Genomic DNA, 21,906 nt, shown 5'->3' with positions numbered 1-21,906 from the left:
ATAATTTTACCAGGGGGTATAATGGCCTAATATCACATTAAACTGGAATTTAAGATTGCTGCCTGGTCATTTGGGGCTTATCAGATCACTGAGACAACAGGAAGAGAAATTTACTGTATTGACCAAGGCCTTCATCCTGATTATCCTCGAAAGCAGGGTTGTGGCTAGAAGATGGAAACAAAAAGATGTATGTCAGAAGACCTCAGAGATCCTATTTTGGGTTTGTTTTATTAATTTTATTTTGAAAATTTTCAAATCTACATAGAATATTACAATAAACATCCATACCCCTTCATCTCTATGTATCAAATGTTAATATTTCACCACATTTCTTCATCTCTGCACAGATGATAGATGACAAATAGATAATAAATACATACATACATAATAGATAGAAGGATTAGTTTTCTGCTAAATCATCTGGGAGTTCATCATTGACTCCTTAATATTAAATATTTCCGCATATTATCTCCTAAGAACGAGAACATTGTCCTACATAAACATGATGCCGTTATCATCCTTAATATATCATCCGCACTTAGAATTTTCCAATTATGTCCCAAATAAAGCTGTAAAATAGTAAACAGCCTTAAGCTATAAGCCTGTTCTACTTTACATCTGCAGGAAAGCAGCAAAGGCTGGAAGTAAACTCCTGCAAGGTCATAGAAATTCACCCTTAGATCCCCAGTACAGGATGGGATCTTAACAGTGTGGTCTTTTCTGCAATGCAGTGACATTAAAGGTGTTGCAGGTATCAAGTCACTGAGCCGAGGGCGAATAAGCTTCAGACCTAATGGTGATCCTGTCTTATTTCCTCTCATGTCCCCAGGCTCACCATTTCCTATAACCCATAGAAACAGAAAGCAACTAGAAGAATCTTTTTCGGGTTTCTTACACAGGTGGAAGGTGGGACGAGTGCCAACCAAACCCCTATATTCATGCAGTTACCTTGGCTCACATCCACCATCTCACACAAAACACTTACTTCATATGACCCTGAAGGAGTAACTTCCTGACTGCCACAGGACGCTACAAGTACAGCACACCCATGAATTCATCTGACTCATGTATTTCTATTTCATTTACAACCACAGAGATTTTTATGCTTTGCTTGATCCCACCTAAGAGTTTTTAGTTTTCCTTTCCATACTTTATGTATTATCATTATGGGTATGGCACAGAAAATATATCATTGGAGCATAAACTATTTGCAGTATATTCATCGGAAGTAATCACCCGGACCACTCTGGTATATGTTTACGGGTAACTCTGTTCATTTCCTCAAAGCACAGAAGGACCTACACTAACGGTGACTGGGGGCAAAAATCTAGCCTGATGCTTCACACCAACTTGTGTACCTGGCCAGGGGCTGCATGCATCCATAGGAGGAAGCACCTTTTTCCAATTCACACATTATTTGCTTACCAAAATACATGTTCATATATGTGTGCCCGGTGAGAGAGGGTATCTTTTCTTTACTACGTATAAAGGCAGTTTATGGGCTTCCAATATTCTTGGTCACTTTATTCATGTGAAGTTTTTTCCTGAGGATTCTGAAAAGGTAATGAGAGGTTGTTTCTTTTTTTTTCAATCCCCACATAAAATTGATAGAGAAACTAGATGGAAAACCCAAAGTCCTAATGATAAAGAGGTCAATTCAACAAGAAGCTATAACAATGCTGAGTATGTACACATCTAACAAGAGAGTTTCATATAACATGAAGCAAAAAATAATGGGATTGAATGCACAACTCAGTCGGAGACTTCAACACTCCTCACTCATTAATTGATAGAATAAGTAGACAACATATTGAACTAACTGGTGTTAGTTCACTCCACCCAGTAGCAAAATACACCTTCTTTTTTTGAGTGCATATAAATTATCCACCAAGGTAGATCATAATTTGAGCCCCTCTCCCCCAAAAAGGAAAAATGTAATGATTTTATAAAGGATTGAAATCATGCAAAATATGTTCTCTGACCACAATGTAATTAATGTATAAATCAACAACAGAAAAATCCCCAAATATTGGAGAATTTAACAAAAATACTTCTAAATAACTAATGTATCAAAACAAAGTCCTATAGAAAATTAGATATTTAGAATTGACTTAGAATGAAAGTACAACTAGTTTAAATTTGCAGGATGCAGCTAAAGAATTACTTAGAGGAGGATTCACAATGTAAATACTTCTATTTGAAAAGGCAAAAAGTCTCAAATCAATTATCTAAAATTTTCAATGATCTAAAATCAATTATCCATTAATTATCTAATCAATTATCTAAAATATAGATGGGAATATAAATTGGTACAGCCACTATGGAAAACAGTATGGAAGTTCCTTAAAAAATTAAAAATAGAACTACCATATGATCCACCACACACAGAAAAAATAATTATATGAGGTGATAGAGATGTTAACTAACTCTGCTGTGGTAATCATTTTGCAATGTATACATGCATAAAATCATCACATTGTACATCTTAATCTTATACAAAGTTATATGTCAATTATATCTCAAAAAGCTGGAAAAAAATAAAGTAATAAATACTTCCCAGAAGATCCTGATAAAACTAACAGCAAAGTTATTGGCTCTAGGAAGTAAATAGTTTGGTTTTCTTTTTTAAAAAAAATCAGTTTAGTCCTTAAAACAGATTATATTGAAAATTATACGTTTGTATTTTTATTAAACAACACATTTTATTGTGCTTACTCACTTGAGCAACTTTGTAAAATAAATAATCTAAACATTTTGTTTTATAAACATGAAGATATATACATTTGACTGGTGACAATATGTAGTTAGTTATAGAACTAATAATGCTATTAAGAACCTAATTAGACAGTTTTGAAGGATAAGGAACAAATACATTATCTAGAAAACCGTTAAATAAAAGTATGCCAAGTTTATTTTTAAAATATACCAAGTAATAATTAAAAGAATTATAACGTCATTCTGCAACTTTCAGTGAATCAACGGGTCAAGGCAGTAAGCATTGATGGCTGCTAACAAAAACCAAAATAAAATAAAAGTGCAAAAACTAGAAATTATATGCCTCCTGATGAATGAGCACATCATAACTTATCATCTAACCAAAGGTATCAAACCTGGGTCTGATCAAGCCTCTGGGTCTAGATATAGGAAACTGGAAGGACAGAAGAAATTTCAACAGTTGGAAATCAGCAAAACCCAGAGTGTAGGAAACTGTAAATAGTCCAGGTTCTAAAACAGATAAATTATAAGAAAAATAAGTAAATGAACATGAAACCTGTAAAATCAAAAAAAATCAAATTAAAAATTAATAGGCAAGAGTAAACTACCATCTAAGGATTTATACCTGTGTAATAAAATATAAAGAAAAGCACAGAAATGATACTATAATTGTTATTTTTGGAGTGGTGGGGGGGTTGTGTCTGGGATGGGGAAAATGGAGTGTCTTCTGGGGTGGCTGGCATCATTCTAATTTTTTTTTAATCTGGGTGGTGATTATGGGTATGTTCAACTTTAAAAATTATTGATCTACTCATTTATTTTATATGGCCTCATGTATTTGTTTCATTTTATAATAAAGATATTAAAGCCAAAAAACAAAGATGAAACAAAATAAAACAGTTCCTGAGAATTTAGTATCAATGGGTCTTGTCATAAGCACTGAGGTACAAAGTTGACTAAAATGGTCAGTCTTTGAGGAGTTGATGGATAAAATGGATATACTAGTGGATCATTTAAATATGATGGATATTAATCACCTTGATCTTGATAATCATTCCACAATATTATACATTTATACATATCAAATCATCATATTGAACATCTTAAATACACATAATTTTTCAAAGAAATCATATATATATATATATATATATACATACACATATACATATATATATAGAATCTGGTACATGCAACAGTGGGAATACTGTGTTACCAGAGTACTTAGTCCGGGTTCAGGTATAGAGTCTTAACACTCTGTGTTAAAATATCATCTAAATTGAGAAGGAATTACCCAGGAGAGTGTATGAGGGATGTTCTACAGAAGTAAGAGCAAAAGCAGAAAAGAAAAAGCATGATGCATGGAAGTCCTATAGAAACTCATAACTGGAACATAAAAGATATAGTGGGAAAAGACCAAATTGCACATACCTGTTTTGACCTTTAAAATGAATTTACATGTGCATTTCTATTTCGTAACATATTAATACAAAACTACATACTGTGATGACACAAATAGCTCAATACTGCACAACACAATTGTATCTGGCCATAGAATCTTCAACAAATTAATAGCAATCAAATCAGTTCTTTCAGCTACAATAATGATCACGTGATGGACACTTCAGAATAGTCCAGATTATGCTGGTGATTTTAGAGGTAATACTAGATTAAGTTGCTGGCAAAACAGTCTATTCTTTTATACTTGTGGGTACAAATAGGCAGGAGCATGGCATACAATATAAGTCTGCATTTGAATCGAATCAGTTGTTGTGGTATTTTTTATTGGTACATCCCAGAGTCTAGCCTATCAGTCTTTATTTAATTGAAATCAAGAAGATATTGATGTCTATAAAACAGATTCCTTCCAATGTAAGGAAATATAAACTCATCATTTGACAAATATTTAAAGACTTATTGGTTACCTTATGCTGAAATCTGAAATGCTTACCATGCTGAATATATTAAATATAATATGCTATTATAGGAAAAAAATTATTTTCAGTGATTACCTCATTCCCTAATATAAAGCTAGTGAAGAGTGGTTGAATATAGAATATAGTATGTCAGTATGAAAACATAATCAGGTGAGATGACATTTTCATTAAGAACATAGTATGGGGAAGTGATTGTTAGATAAAGATATTTTTAAAGGCTTATATTGATTGACAATTACTAAATCTAGATCTTATCTATCAAAACATGGATAACAAAAAGATGTACAGTGGAAATAAGTTAATTTGCATGTATCTGGAGCCAAAAAAATTTTCATAGTGGAAGTTAGACAATCACTAACAAACTCTAATTCATTGTCCAAGAAGTCTAATAAAAACAGATGTTTATTGGGATGTTTCTTTCATAGCATCATGCAATCAGCCACTTAAAAATCCTTTCTTCCAAAAAAATTTTCTTCCTAGAATGAGTTATAAAAATCCATTTAAATATTGCTTCCTCCTCTTTTAAAATTGGCATTAAGCAAAGTATCAGCCAATAAAAAGCAAAACATGTCCTTGAATATGGACAAGAATTATTTATGCTAGAGGAGTGGGATAAAATGTGATTCATAGGGAAAGTAAATCCATCCTATCTCTGGAAAGAAAGTTTGGGTCAGAGGCATAAATTAATTGTGATCTTAAAAATAACAGTTACAGAAGAACCACTGTTTTGGTAAGATAGTGTTTTTTTTTTCTTTTAATGGGTGAAGAAAATACTCATTTTTACTTTACCAGTAAATTAGCATTTATAAAATAGCATATTATAAAAGGGATATATGGGATAGGCTATATATGCCTTATTCTTAATATCACTTATTAATTTGTGCAGGCCCTTTTTTGCTCCTTTAAACATTTACTAAACAGAGCTGTTGTGTTCAAAATTGATTTTGCTGTCTCAGCCACATTAGGCTGAGATGCTTTTTAGCTTTCATCTGAATGAACAATTTCCTAGTTAGACACACTGGATTTGGAGTTGGGTCAATAAAAGCTTTACTGTGTCCTTTCTCCTTCCTCTTAGAGCTCACAAAAGAGACCTAAATTCCATTCATCTTTTCACTTGCCACAGTGGAATCTTTAGCAATGCAATTATGGGTTGAATGAAGAAACATAGCGCGAAATTGGCAAAGAAACAAATAGGAATTCTCTATGTCCCATACTTGCACCCCTGAAGATCAGTTACTTCTGGGTATGCATGTAAATTTGTCTAACTTTAACTATTTGCCTTTGCTATGCTTTGGGAGCATAAATCCTCATCAAAGGTTTAATGTAATCCTACTGAATCTCATGTGGCTAACTCTTAAGTTATTTGCAAGGAAACCAATTTGATTGGATCCTGGTATTTAAATTTTAAATATTTTGAATGGATTGAGTCAAAAAGTTCTTTCTGAAACTGATGGCGTCAAAGTGATCAAGTATTAAAAAGTCAGACTTTTTTAATATTCTTAAACATTTATAAAAAATATTTTCGAAATGTCTACTCTATTTTATGGATTTTGATGTAAGAACCTTGAAATACTGTATCATTTTATCTGACACATTTGAACTGAAAATAACCAGTGCTAAACTATCAACAGTGAACGAAAAACATGCTTCCAACAAAATATGCTATAACTACAAAAAGGGTGGTAGTTCCTAAGGAGAAAGCATGGCTGTTGTGTTAGTAAATCCAACGGTGGTTCCACAGCTTGAGTACCAACTGGTGTTCCACTCCACTCTGCTTCACTTCAATCCAAAATGGATTGGACCAGCTCATTTCTGAGATGGGAAATGCTTTTTGGCTGATAGACTTTTTGAATCTTATCAGATGCTTTTTCTTCACAAGATGTAAGTAAAATATTGACTTATTTTCTCTATTCCAAGTTCCTTTTAAAATTTCTTTCTAGTGGCATAAATAATGAAAAAGCTATGGAATATTCAATAGAGAAAAAGGAAATAAGCAGCTAGAAGAAGGGCAGGGAAATAGGTAAATGAATATAAAAAATTCAGTTCATCAATAAGAGAAAGACAACAGTGGCATTTAATGATCAATATGCAGAAGACATGCTCAGGAATAAGTAGAAGTAACAAAATAATAAATGAATTTATTTATTCAACATATGTTTATCGTAGACCTATTCTACATCAAGCACTGTTCAAGGTTCTAGAATATAATAGCCTAAAAAAAATCAATAAACAAAACAGCCTCATGTCCCCACCTCCATGGCCCTTTTCAATGAGGAAAGATAGACAATAAGTAAACTGTTTATTAGCCAGACATTGCTGTGTACTCTAGGGGAAAAAAAGTGGGGGGGTGGGGAATATGGAGGAGATGAACCAGTAGAGATTAATATTGAACTGCATGACTTGGTCTGTCTTTATTGAGGAAAACTGACAGATGCTTATTCCTAAATATTTATTAGAAGTAGAGAAAATAAACCCTAATGTAAAATTAACCGTATTTATCAGCATAATTTCCTAGAATGGAATTATATCCATGAAAGAGGTTGAAAAATAAAAGGATGAAAATGTAAAACTCTTGGGCAAGAGGTAAAATTTATTATTGCACTTCTACCATACTGTAGGACTGTAAAATCATAGTGTGAATCAAATCCAAGTAAAATATCATAAATGTTAGTCTGAGAAATATAGACCAATGAGTATCAATTTCTTACTTGATGAACATGTGGAGTTTATATTAGTGGGTGGGCCAATGAAACAAACATAATAAGTGTGCAAAAGGAAAATAGTTTCTGTAAAAAACAGAAAAATCATGTTTACAATATGTGGATTGTTTTGGAAATAACTAAACATGTGACTGAGAGGAAATCAGTGAAGATGACTGGTGTGGGCTTTCAAAAGACCTATCATATGATTCCATATGAAAGATAATTTTATAATGAGAGGATATAAAAAGGAAATATTTGTATAGATTTAGAATTGACTTAGAAGGACACTGAGGTGAGAAAAAAGATTTTTCCTTAAGATGTAAATAACTAAAGAATGAGTATCTCTAGAGCTTATGCAACTCATGAAAAAAAGAGTGTGCAATACAATCCCCCATGTTGTCAGCAGCACATCGCTGTTCTAGGTGGTGAAATGTCAAGCTGATGGAAATAAAGCCATCAATTCACATTCAGTAACAGTTATTGAGCACCTCCCATATGCAGGGCAAAATACTAAATACTAAATTACAAAGGTGTTTTTTAAAATATGGTTCCTGTATTGATATAGTCATCAGCCAGGTGGTTAGGACTGTGATATAAAGAAAGAATTACAATGTCAGGTGCTAGGCTCGTGATATATTTATGCCTACAATGTCTTGAAAGCATGTAATTCAGGCTGGGAGTGGAGTCGTGGTTCTCAAAACAAAGATGGCTTCATTTCAAAGCCCATGCACTCTCTCACCACTAACAACTGAAAGCACAAGTTGATTGGGAGTCAAAGGAGTTACTAGGAAGAGAAAATGTCTCCTAAAATGGTACAGATATGAAAAAATGCATTTCAAGAAATAAGGAATATTCATGTAGTCAACATTAACTTTCTGAGAACCAACTATATACCAGGAACTCTGTTACAATAGTGAGATGGACAAAAATGAACAAAATAGTGTTTTAGCCCTCAAGTGTCTCACCAGTCTGGCAGGAGAGAAAGAGAGGACTAAACCTAGTACAGTGGCATATTGCCACAAGCATGTTTATGAAGAAATGCACTGAATATAGGGGTGCCCAAAACGATAAGTGATCCTCTCTGCAAGGGAAATGGGGATAGGCTCCCCAGGGTGTTCTTTTTTTTTTTTTTTAATTGAAGTGCAGTTGACATACAATGTTATATTAGTCTCAGGTGATTCAACAAATCTATGTGTTACGCTGCTGTGCTCGCCACAAGTGTAGCTACCATCTGTCACCATACAATGCTATTACAATACCATTGACGCTATTCCCTGTGCTGCACCTTTTATCCTCATGACTTATTCATTCCATAACTGGAAACCAATTTCTCCCAATTCCTTTCACCCATTTCGACCAACCCCTACCTCATCCCCTCTGGCAACCATCAGTTTGTTCTCTGTATTTATGAGTCTGTTTCTGCTTTTTGTTTGTTTTGTTTCTTAGATTTCACATGTAAATGAAGTAATATGGTATTTGTTTTCTCTGTCTCTCTTATTTCACTTAGCGTAAAACCCTCTAAATCCATTCATGTTGCCACAAATAGCAAGATCTCATTATTTTTTGTGGCTGAATAATATTCCTTTTTTTATACACACACACACACACACACACACACACACACCATCTCTTCTTTATCCATCCATCTATCACTGGAGACAGGTTGTCTCAAATCTTGGCTATTGTAAATAATGCTTCAATAAACATAAGGATGCACATCTCTTTGAATTAGTGTTCTCATATTCTTTGGGTAAATACCCAGTAGTAGAATTAATGAATCATATGGTATTTCTATTTTTACTTTGCTGTGGAACCTCCATACTATTTTCCATAGTGGCTGTGCCAATTCTTATTCCCACCAACAGTGCACAAGTGTTGCTTTCTCTCCACATCTTTTGCCAACACTTGTTTCTTGTCTTTTTGATTCTAGCCATTCTGACAGGTGTAAGGTTTCTCATCAGGGTCTTGATTTGCATTTCCCACACAATTACTGATGTTGAGCATCTTTTAATGTGTCTCTTGACCATCTGTATGGCTTCTCTGGAAAAAATGTCTGTTCTGTCCATTTTAATTGGATTATTTGCTTTTTGGTGTTAGGTTGCATAAGTTCTTTATATATATTTTGGACATTAACCCCTTATTGGATATATCATTTGTGAATATCTTCTCCCTTTCAGTAGGTTTCCTTTAATTTTGTTGATGGTTTCTTTCACTGTGCAAAAGCTTTTCATTTTCCTATAGTCCTGATAGTTTACTTTTGCTTTTGTTTCCCTTTCCTGAGGAGACATATCTAGAAAAATGTTGCAAAGGCCAATGTCAAAGAAATTACTGCCTATATTTTCTTCTAGGAGTTTTATGGTTTCAGGTCTCACATTCGGGTCTTTTATCCATTTTTAGCTTTTATGTATGGTATAAGAAAGTGGTCCAGTCTCATTCTTCTGGATGTAACTTTCTCCCCAGGGTGTTCTTAAGTCTTGGAATTCAAACACTGAAGGAAAGAAGATATTTGAGGGAGCAACATTTTGCAAAAGCACAAACACATGAATTATCTGAAAGCATTAGAAGACGATTAGAGAGTTTTACATGGTTGGAACAAAGGGTATATGTGGTATAACTGGACAGATGGACTTGTGAAGGGTCTTTCCTGCCATAGAAAATATTCCAATTTGTGTAGAACATGGATTTTATGTAAAGGAAGTATAGAAAATACCATTGGAAAATTTATTGATATCAAATGTTGAAGGATTTTGAATACTAAAATATTTCATATATTATCTGGAAATCAAGGACAATTCATTGAAGGATTTTGAGCCAGAAAGTTTAGAGAGTGTTGCTTTAAGGAAATTCAGTTAATGACAGTTTCCAAAATTGTTTCAGGAAAAACAGTTGTACCTATGAGGATAGAATCAGAGGAATCTCATAAGAGTGATAAAGAAACAAATTTAAGTGGTGCCTGGCTGGCTCAGTTGGTGGAGCATGCAATTCTTGATATCGGGATTGTAAATTCAAGCCCCACGTTGGGTGGGTGTAAAGATCACTTAAAAAAATCTTTTAAAAAAAAGAAACAAAATTAAAAGTCAGAGGAAGGTGTCGAAGATGACTCCAAGATTTTGATCTATGTGTAAACTGTAGAGAGAAAAGAAACACTGTTCTTATCAACTGAGAGTGTGAGAACCAATATTAGAGAAGCAAAACATAAATACTCAGGATAAAATCCTGTTTACACACTATTTGGTGTATTTACAAAATGTAAAACGGAATGATTTTCTTCCCATTACAAAGTAATTTTTATTTTATATTCCTTGTAAGATGTGGGGGTTTTTTTCTGCCTTTGATTTTTCTAAAGAAACCTTTGCAAGTTTAAGTCTCCATGAAGTTCTAACATACCCTGTTTCCTACATTTGATCATTAAAAATCATGGTAACAGGCTTCTAGCAGCTGGCACTGGTATCTTCCCAGCTGTTCTTTCTCTTCTCAGCACCTCAGGATGTGGTATTGGGCAACAGACCAGTCTAGGAAATAGCCTTTACTTCCTATGATATTAGTCTCCTGATTCTACGACAAGAACAGATGTTCATCCAGAAAAAAAGAAAGAAAAAAAAATGAAGGCGATTAAGGCGTGGGAGTCTATTTCCTCATCTGCTTCCATTCGCACTGACCTCTACCGCAGACGGATTTGCCTGCTCTAGACAGAATCACTGGCTCCAAGCTTTTAAGGGAAGAAGCTGATGAGTCAAGAATTGAGACCTTGAGCAAAGACTACTTCACTGAAGGATATATTCCAGCAAATATTGTAGTTTTTCCTCCCACTGCCTTCCTCTTTGCCTTGCCCTTTAGTTTGGTACAAGCTGTTCGTTATTGCTTAGTAGAAAATTCACTCTTGCTCCAATTCAGCACAAAACAGACTAATATGATGCTAGTGGTGGAGCATATGTTTCTGTTTCTATTAGTTCTATTTATCTTCCTTTTCTGCCCAAGGGTAGGTTATTCTTCAATTTATCATCCATTCTAATGACATTTTGATAGTAAAAGAGGCGCTATTAATAATTATCTTGGGGGGCGCCTGGGTAGCGCAGTCGTTAAGCGCCTGCCTTTGGCTCAGGGCGTGATCCCCGGGATCAAGTCCCACATCGGGCTCCTCCGCTGGGAGCCTGCTTCTTCCTCTCCCACTCCCCCTGCTGTGTTCCCTCTCTTGCTGGCTGTCTCTATCTCTGTCACATAAATAATCTTTAAAAAAAATAATTATCTTGGGTCATCAAGTGTGAAAAAGTGCTTAGGACACAGGATTATCCAACTGAATCTAACAACTTCCCTGTGCTCTCTAGTTGGTTATAGGACGTGAGATCTAGGAAAATTCCATGTAGATTTTGAAAAACTGTATTTGAGATGATTCAGGGACTTTCCTGGACTTAGTAGAGTCTTTCGTTCCCCAATGAAAATGTGTGTTCTCTTTCTTCTATTTTTTATTATTACTTGAAAAATTTTCATGTGTGCTATCGATTTTACTATTCTCTCCTTTGGTAGTCCATGAACTTGGAGACCTCATTTTAGCTTTTATTACCACACTCTAAGTGTTCACAACCCTGACCACATTTTAAATTTTATTTTATCACTTTAAGTAGTATGTATCATTTAGGAAGTTATTTCAAAAGTTGTCCTTACTTAAAGCACACTAGACTCTATCTGCTTTTAGACTCTCTCATACACACACACACACACACACACACACACTCATGTACATCTGGCAAAAGCAATTAATCACCATACAATATATTCTGTTTTTTTGTGTGTATGTGTAATATTTAAAGTAAGAGAAAACTCAACAATACCATCTAACATTGTTATGCCCACCTTACCAAGTAATTGTTAACCATTCCTTGTGTACTTTGGAGGCAATAAAGTGTCATTGGAAAATATTTACTAAACTTGAAGTTAAAACCCATTTGATTAAAAATACAAAATGAGTGCCACTGTATACAAATCATTATACAGAGCTATAAGTGTTCTCAAAGACACAAGGGTATAATCCTTGCCAAAAAGAATTTACAACTTATGTCTGAATAAAGAAAATATAAGCCTAAAAATTGCTTAAGAATATACATCAATATTTTTATGGTTTTTAGTTCTGTGGGTTTAAAGGGACTGCCTTAAATTTTCTGTTTGATGTTCCCAGTATTAAGAGATAAGAAAAGGCGCACAGGGGCAGCTGGGTCACTCAGTCGGTTAAGTGTCTGCCTTTAGCTCAGGTCATGATCTCGGGTTCCTGGGATAGAGCCCTGCAACAGGCTCCCTGCTCAGCAGAGAATCTGCCTTTCCCTCTCTCTCTCCCTCTCAAGTAAATAAATAAAAATCCTTTAAAAATTTAAAAAATTAAAAGTAAATAAATAAAAAGAACGGGAATCCTGTCAGTTTACAAACAAGTACTTTGATCAGAAAACAGGTAACACTTTTGAGCTGGTCGATGAATGTGACCGCAAGTATTTTCCAAGTAATGGAAATCTGTATCACTTAGCAAGGTAAGCTGCTGAGCTACCAAGAAGTAAGACACCATCCTTATGAACGGGCCTTAAAGGTGAGAAGTCAATAGACATAAAGTTTCTGCTTTAATGTAACCAATCAAGGGAGAAGAAGCAAGAAAATCCAGGTCTCTCCTTCCAAAAACAATGTGATGGTGTGAGACAGCAATAGTGCACATTCCGCTTTCTCCCATGATAATCAGAGGCTCATTTGTAAATTCTAGTCTGATCCCCTTTGGGGTAAAGGGAAAACTATAACAGGAGCCTAGCTGAAATCAAACTATGGTTCAAGGTACATTATTAACATTACTCTGTCACCAGCCACATCTACCCTGTGAGATATCTCACCTGGAAAACAGAAGAGAGACACTGGGGAGATGAGAAATTGGTGTCACTACTTCTGACTGCCTCTGTATATATTATTAAGTGCTTCATTTAATTGATGTGTGTGGACGGCTCAAGGGAAATTAGAAAACATTTGTGTATGCTATTCAAACTGTGCCCCACAACACCCAGCATGACTTGGTTGCTTGCTAGAAGTCCAGATTATCAGGCTATATCCCACACCTACAGATTAAAATATGCTTCTTAAAAGGATACCCAGATAATTCATATTCATACTAAATTTTGGGCCAAGTTAAAGTTCGGAGAGTTTAGCAACTTGCCCGACACAAACAGTTGATGATCTAGGGCTCATTTGTAAGTAGACAACATCTCATCATTTCATGTATAGCCTAATGCCTAAATAACTTGTAAAAAGAAGTCTAAGGAAATTAAGATCAGCCTTAGGATTCCTACAGAATCAGCCAGTGGTATATAGGGTAAGTATGTTTATAGCAATTTAAGCTACTTAAGAAATGTTTGGAAAAAAGTTTGTTTTATCAGAATGCCTTAGTCCTCTAGGACTGCTGTGACAAAATGCCATACGCAGGGTGGTTGAAACAACAGATATGTATCACTCACAGTTCTGGAAGCTGGGAAGTCAAGATCACAGTGCTGGCAGATTTAGTTCCTGGCGAGGGCCCTCCTCAGGGTTTATACATGGCTGTCTTCACGTGGTGCAAGCAGCTCTAGTGTCTCTTCCTCATTTTATAAGGATACTAATCTCCTCATGGAGGCCCCATTTTCATGACCTCATCTAAACTTAATTACCTCCCAAAGACCACACTTCCTAATACCAACACCTCGGGGGCTAGAGCTTCAACCTATGAATTTTGAAGGAACACAAACATTCAGTCCATAACATAAAACATGCTGAAATTATCATTATCACTAAAGGAAATACTTCTTTTCATAGGGAAAAATATCATACATCAAGCTCAATTCAATTCAGCAATATAGATAAACGAGTGTATGAATTTGCTCTATCAAAACTTTTTTTGAAATTACCAAAGAAATATAAAAATAGACATAAGCAATAGCAGAATCAGAAATCTCAGCCCCTCAACTGACCAGAGGAGCTGTCCTCCAAGTAGAACTATTTACTTATGAACTAGACAATCCTAAATTGAGTGAATGAGCTGGGGAATCAATCAAGGCAGTGTGCTGTTTAGAAACAAAATAAGGACTAGGAATCTTCCTTCCAGAGTACATACTACCAATACGCATGTGCGTGCATGCTCAGGTCATCATCGCAGGGTTGTAAGATGGAGCCCTGCATCAGGCTCCAGGCTGAGCTTGAAGTCTCCTTAAGATTCTCTCTCTCCCTCTACCCCTCCCACATCCCTCTCTCTCTCTCTTTAAAAAAAAAAAAAAAAAAAAAAAAAAAAAGACAAGGCGTCAAATAACATGAGAGAAATGGAGGATAGGCTCAATTCAGACATCCATGCTCGTAATAATAGTTCCAGGAGGGGAAATGGAAAGTGGAGGAAAGGCAATAGAGCGCTAATTCAAATAGAGTGTTAGAAAGCTGAAGAAAGACAGATTATTTAAACTACATTCAGACTTGTTTTGAACATCTTGCCAAAATATGAGTTGTTGGAAAATAAAAGCAAAGAGTATTCAAAATAAACTTATCTTCTGAAACATAAAACACACTTCAGTATTACAATAGGGCTACAGAGAATATCAATTTTTAAATTAGAGATTATTTAGAAAAGCACTACATATCAAAATCTGCTATTCTGAATAGGGCTAACGTGGTACTCAACACAAAAAAGATTGACAAAAATTAGGCATTCACTTCAAGGATCAAGGACTCAACTCCTAAAGGGAAAGAAATAATTAAGATAAAAAAACAAATAAATCAAATAAAAATATAATAAGAGGACCAATAATAGATAAATAAAAACAACGGCTTGTTCTTTGAGGAATTTAGTGCAACAGACAAAGTTTTTGCCTCATCAAAGTCAGAAAACATAAAAAAACAGCTTTCAGACTGGAAAAGCAACATAACTGCAGATATGGACAAAACTTCATAAATTATAGGAGATTACTACCTGTAACTTTCCATCGATAGATTCAAAAAAACAAGTTGAGTTGTGAGGAAAATATGAAATAAATTGATTGACCCAATAAAAATGGAAAATCATTGACATCTGAAAGATTCTACTTTAAAATGCATCAAACCCCAACAGCTTTATTTGCAAGTCTTTCAAAACCATCAAAGTAGAGTTTTTAGAAAATAGAAAAATACAGAAGGCTTCTCAAAGTTGGCAACATCTTCATGGCAAATGGAAATGGTTAAGATTATAAAAAAAATTCCAGTGCAATCCCATTGATAAAAATAGACATAAAATATAAATAAAATTTAAAATATAGTCCAGCTGTTGATTGGAATAATACTTGTAGCCAAGGATAATTTGTTCCCAGGAATGCAAGGATCACTCATCTCCAGGGCATCTCTGACCATTACAAGTAAATGAAGTAGTTTATAAGACTCATATCGAAGCTAAAGGCTTTATTCAGATGATGCATCTCTCAGTACCTGAAGAAAATGTAACTCTCTGAGCCAAAACAGGACTGCAGTTTTATAGGGCAGGGAGAAGAGTGACACCCCCACCCACCCCACGTCCCTGTGGGCTGGTCCAGGATGCACTCTGCCTCATTTTCCTCATCTCTGCCTGCCACTGAGCTTGTGGTTGGTACAGTTGGAGATTGTTTGTGCCTCTTGCTTGGGATCACTGGCAAAATCCCACCCCAAGAACTGTCAGAACAATTATCTTAAGATCTGATTTCCCAAAATCTCATAACTTGTCAAGATTCGAGGGAAATAGGGAGTAGAAAACAAACAAAAAACAAAAACAAATGGCAGGTGCAGAGTGGGGAAGAGAGAAAAGAAATGAGAAAAAAAAAGCAATGAGGCAAAAATTGAAGCAAGGGACATTTGGGGTATTTTTTAATCCTTTAAATACTAAAATGATATGAATAGATTTTAAAATATAATCTAGGAGATCATATAAATACTGAAAACATATCACATACATAAAATTTTACAATTCATTATCTTTTGAAATGTATCTACCAAGAAACTATAGCGTTTACCACATATCACACTTCATAGGTAAACATTTTTTAAATACAATCCCATTAAAGGCACTAACAAGATTAGGAAGTCTATTGTGGACATCTTCTGTTTGTCTGCTTAGCACTGTTCCTTTGGTCTGGGAAAAATAATCCCCTTCTATGGGGAGCCGCTCCCCACAGCAAGACAACTCCATGGTAGGGATAAAGGGGCCACCACTCTCAGTTCATTGTTTAGGGTTAAAATCTGAGCTGAGCCAAGCCAATCATCATTCTTTCCTAGATTTTGTTTTTGTTTTTGTTTCCCAGACTTCAGTGGAACAAAGGAATTGAATTCCAACTAGTGACAGACTTTCTAAGACATGGAACATGAAAGTCTCTGTATCTGGGGTCCCTCTCAAGAAGGAGACAACCAATAGGTATAGAAAATGAAGCCCAAATGGAGAGAAAATTAAAAACAAACTAGCGAGGGGCACCTGGTGGCTCAGTCGTTAACCGTCTGCCTTCGGCTCAGAGTGTGATCCCGGCCTTCTGGGATCGAGCCCCACGTCAGGCTCTTCTGCTGTGAGCCTGCTTCTTCCTCTCCCACTCCCCCTGCTTGTGTTCCCTCTCTCGCTGGCTGTCTCTCTCTGTCAAATAAATAAATAAAATCTTTAAAAAAAACAAACAAACAAAAAACCGAACCAGCAAGAGCATGCGTCCTGGCTGCTTTCACTTTCTGGCTTAGAATGTCCTTCAGGCCAATTTCCTCTTTTATACCTAAATTAATTCAAGTTAGATGTATGTTATTTGCAACCAAAAAGATCTTGACTGAAATATCATCACTGCTACTCAACATTGTTCTCAGGACCCAAAAAGTACAGTGAAAGACAGAAAATGAATAGAAGAAATAAATAGTGAAAATAAAGATGTGATTATGTGAGAATGGTGTTTATACCCATCTATAATAAAGAGAGATTCAATTTAGAAATATTTTTAAAATACGAGCAAATGGTAATGTTGCTTAAAGTAAAAAGATAAAAAATAAATTTTCCATGGATTAGCAACAAGAAATTAGAAAACATAATAAAAAAGATCCAAATGCAGCAAAAACCCCATGTTCCTAGATGGGAAGACAAATATTAAGATGTTTATTCTTTAAAAATAAATCTTCCCAATGTTAGTTCCCAATGTTAGTACTAACATCCTAAAATGTTAGTACTTTTCACCTCTGGGCAAGGACAGTTGGAGAGAGATGGAAGGAAAGGGAAGGTGAAATCTTTCATTCTTTAGCTTGTTTGTTTTGTATTACTTGAATTATTACAACCATATATTCATACAGAACTTTTGTAATTCAAGAAAGCAATGACACAAAAAATATTTTTCAGTCCTAATATTACAAATCATGTAATTATTTTACAAAATGAGGGGTCAGAAGTGGGAGGACGATCTGTCATGATTCCTCAAAGAATATTAATCAGTTTATGTAATAAAACTTGCTGTGTGCTTCCCTGCTTCCCCAAACTGGAGGTCAACCAGAGAGTAAGTTCCTTGAGAGCAAAAACATGTTTCATCTTTCTACCGCAGCGCTTACCCCAGTGGTGCTACTTGGTGGTGGTTAGTAAGTGCTACTGCTTTTGTTAAGAGAATACATGGTCAAGGAGAATGTAGCTATTCTGGGGATAATGCACTCACATCATAAGGCCATCTGCCTTTATAAGATAAAGAATCCCCTAGAGGTACATGGAAAACTCTTTTCTAAGTGAAAATGTAAAGTCTTTAAGGATTTTTCTGATAGCTTCTCAGCTGACCTCTTCCAACATGTAAAGAAATATAGTTATGGGGAGAAAGAGAATGATTTTGGCACATGGTACAATTGACTTGAGAGGTAGGGATATAGGCTAAATGTGGGAGGATACATTCAGTGTTCCAAGAGTGAGGACATCCAAAAATATATATGTATTTTTAAAGTCTGGTGAATAAATTGATTATTAAAAGAAAACGTTCTTCCCACATTAAGCAGATTCTCGCAATGTTCCTAGGCAAAGAATGTATCCCTGGGTGATAAGACATGCCAAGCTGGGTTAATTCTAGATGCACCGCATGTCATGGCAGCAAACGCAGCACATGACTCAGATGGAGGATAAAAATATTTCATCAGTTTCTTACCATTGAATTAAAATAACAACGTTAACTTTTCAGCAATGTGCATACTTGTAACTGTTGAAAGCGTCAAGAATAGTCCATTCTTTTTTCTTTATCTAAATCTGAGGCTCAACTTTCATGAACCTTTGCAACAATTTTTTTCTAGCAAATATATTTTTAAATCACAGTAAATGCTTTACACTTAAACAGAAAATGATTTATAAATATTATTTCCTCTCCTAAATACATTAATTCTTTTGTAATAAGGGACAATAGTGAAAGAAAAAAATATTCCAAGATTTGCTGGAAGCAGAGAGCCGGATTTCTTTGAGATGAATGAACCATCTCCAGAATCGATACTGTACATGACATCTTCCCCTTCCTTCCCCTTTCCAAAAGGAAGATTCTACTCTGAAATGCTAGGTTGGGTCTTGGTAATTCTGATGCTGGTCATTCACGTACAGCCAGCTACTGGTCCTATAGCCAGAGTTGAGCCTATCCAAAAACAGTGCTTAGAGTTTCAGAAAATAGAAAGAGACTCTGTATCAAGACTCCATTACTTAGATGATTAAAGGAAACATTTCTATGAGTACTAATATAAATTTAGTTTTATAATGAACTGTTTTCTTTTCTTCCAGTAGGTTTGGCTTCTTAATTTTGATGAGTTAAAAGATATCAATAATAATAATAATAACTAATAATAAACGCTAGCATTTTTAAAAATACTTGGCGCCATGCCCTATTTTAAGTACTCTACATGCGATATTTAGTTCTCACTACTGCCAAATACAGTAGTTGCTGCACTATCTCCATTTCGTAGATGAGAAATCTGATTAGTTTAGCCAAGTTGTACCTGTCATGAGCTGGCAGAACTGAGTTTGAAACAGACACCTGACAAACCCGGGAGTTCCTCTTCATGTCTTTCTTTTCCTATTTTTTCCGTTATCCTCATAGATCCAACATTTTCACCTATGCATCATTTTTGTTTCTTCTCCTTTCTTGGACTACATTTTGTTCCCTGAGGTTACATTAGAGAACTTCAGCACGGAGACCATAATAATCCTGGATTTACTATTTCATGGATCTTATACTTACTTTTACTTTTTAACAACTAAAACCTTTCAAAATCAAATTTTCCTTTGAGGTTCACACCACCTCGAAGATTTGGCGTCTTCCTCGTCATTTTCTTCCCTGCCATAATTTGGAGAGACTCCTAAGTCATGTAGGTGACTCTTCTGAGACAGCTCACAATAAAAACCAGACACACACACACAACTACGTAGATCATCAGACGATTCCAACAGAACTTTATATTATGCATTTTCATCTGTGCTTCCCAAACCATGTAGCCCTCTGATTGTATATTCTGAATAAGCTCCCTCTTCCCGTCCTTTCAGTGACCATTCCAAGCCTTCACACACCCTCATGCTCTCTGTCCCCACACGCTCTCACCTCACTGCAGGTGACTTCACTTCCATCATCCCACAAAAGGTCAGAGGTGATTATAAGCCCCTTCCTGCATTCTTGCTTCCTTACCCTGTTGACCCTGTCACCGAGGAAGCAGTGTCCAGGCTATTCAAGTGTCTGCACCTGGAATCTTTCCCCTCCAGAATCTTTATCAATGGACTGACCCAACATTCCTGTCCACTTAATTTCACTTTCCAGTGGCTCTTCTATGATAGCTTATAAATATCCTCGAGTCAGTCCCATTAAATTAAAACACCTTCATGGCTTCACATACCTCCCTAGATTTTTGCTTCAAAACTTCCTTTCCTTTCATTACCAGCTATTTTACAAAGCAGATTCACCCATAGTCCCTACCTCAACCCCCTAAAATCCAGCATCTGACCCCACTTCTTAACAATGACCTTCAAGTGACTAAATCTGATTTCTCCTCATCCCTGACCTTCCCTGCTGCCCCTGAACTTGGTTAGGTTCCCTACCCTCAACTCTCATTGTGTGTCATTGCATTTAATACCTCCCCTCAGAGTTATCTTTTCATATGCTTATCTTACTCTCCTCCTTAAATATAAAACACCGTCAGTATCTGCTGATACTTTCTTCCAAATACTATCTCTGTCCATTGTCTCATTTTTAGTCCAGTACAATTCTGGCCTTCAGAACTCCTGATCAAAAGAAATTGATATGTTACAGGAGATTGCTTATCCTTCTACCTTTAGCATGTCCAGAATAAACTACACACCAAGGAAACTGTTCACATTGAGTGATTGAACATACCCATTTTGATTTACTTCATGTTCCCCAATTTTCTCAGGAAAGCAATGAAAATAATGGAAAGGTGAACTAAGACAAGACCTAGTGGATTGGCAAAAGGGATGCAGAGACATCCCAGGGCAGGCAATATGAAACTTACAGTCCAGGCATTCAGGGTACCGTCAGGCTCTCAGCCTCCTTCTTACGGGAACCAAGATGTTCTGTCAGCACAAGGTACAGCACGAAGAAGGCGGTACCATAATCCAAAGTTTTCCAGATCTATCAGGGACTTAAAAGAGTGACTTTTAAAAATCCCTGAAATAAAAACAAGAAAGTCCTAAAAAATATTTTTTTTTCTTTTTCTTCAAAAAAAATTTAAAAAGTAACTACACTATACTGTTGTTTTGATGCATTGTGAGTATAGCAAGCATATGGCGACTGAATTTGTTTGTGGTGAACAGTATGCTCATCTCCCATCAACAAAAAGCTGCAGCCAGTCTTACGAGGCTACTTCCTTTAGGGCTTCGTTTTATTTGTGCTTGAAATTAGGACATAAAGACAGTGTTATAGCAGTTATAATATCTTTGTACAGTACATTTTTTTCTTAAAGTTACTTTGTTTATTATAGTTCTATCCCTAAGCAGATACAAGATCTTGGGCAAGGCACCTGGAGAAGAGGGATGCATGGAGAGTATTGAACCAGGTGATTTCTAAGGACTCTTCCACCACGAAAGCACAGTAATCCTTTGCATGCATCTCTTTTTGCAGCATTCAGGGTTAATGAGCTCTATCAGGAGACTGTGGCCTTAGAAGGAAACTGGCTCATAGCAAGATAGCAGTTGCCAACCCCCTTCCCCCCCCCCCCCAGCCCAAGTACTCTCCCTGGGCAGATGACCACTCCCTATTTAAAACCCTGAATATTTACAACACTGATGAGTGCCTGTATAAGTGACACTTCTGCTAGTGACCAAATGCTAAACTTACCAAATAGATAGAGCTGGTAGAGACCCTAAGACATTATCTAGTCCAGTTATGGCCCTCAGACCCCAGTGATGGGGGTGCATCCCTGAGCCAATTTCAGTATTCCAGATGTCCCATGATAATTCTTCTACATTTGAGGACAATCTTGTAAAGTTAATCAAGCTAAATTCACAAGTTTAGATACAGAAGAGATGGTCTCATAAGATTGCTTTTTAAATAAGCTATTATGGTATAAGAGACTAGATGTAATAAATG

At 35.8% G+C, this 21,906-nt stretch overlaps 1 long non-coding RNA gene across 2 annotated transcripts in view; it reads right to left on the bottom strand.

Moving 5' to 3' along the window:
* LOC103659192 overlaps positions 1–21,906 on the bottom strand; it is a 194,054-nt gene that overhangs the window by 10,895 nt on the left and 161,253 nt on the right. The window contains exon 1 of one of the 2 annotated variants that reach the window (XR_005833114.1): positions 1,426–1,553. The exons of the other annotated variant lie outside the window; for it this stretch is intronic. This is a non-coding gene — a long non-coding RNA (uncharacterized LOC103659192). Of the gene's footprint in view, positions 1–1,425; positions 1,554–21,906 lie in introns of those variants that run through there. 2 annotated transcript variants of the gene reach the window in all.

Source organism: Ursus maritimus, unplaced genomic scaffold (genome assembly GCF_017311325.1).
Source record: "Ursus maritimus isolate PB19 unplaced genomic scaffold, ASM1731132v1 scaffold_10, whole genome shotgun sequence".
NCBI lineage: Eukaryota > Metazoa > Chordata > Mammalia > Carnivora > Ursidae > Ursus > Ursus maritimus.
The sequence above is the reverse complement of the archived record's forward strand: the minus strand, read 5'-3'. Positions and strand labels throughout refer to the sequence as shown.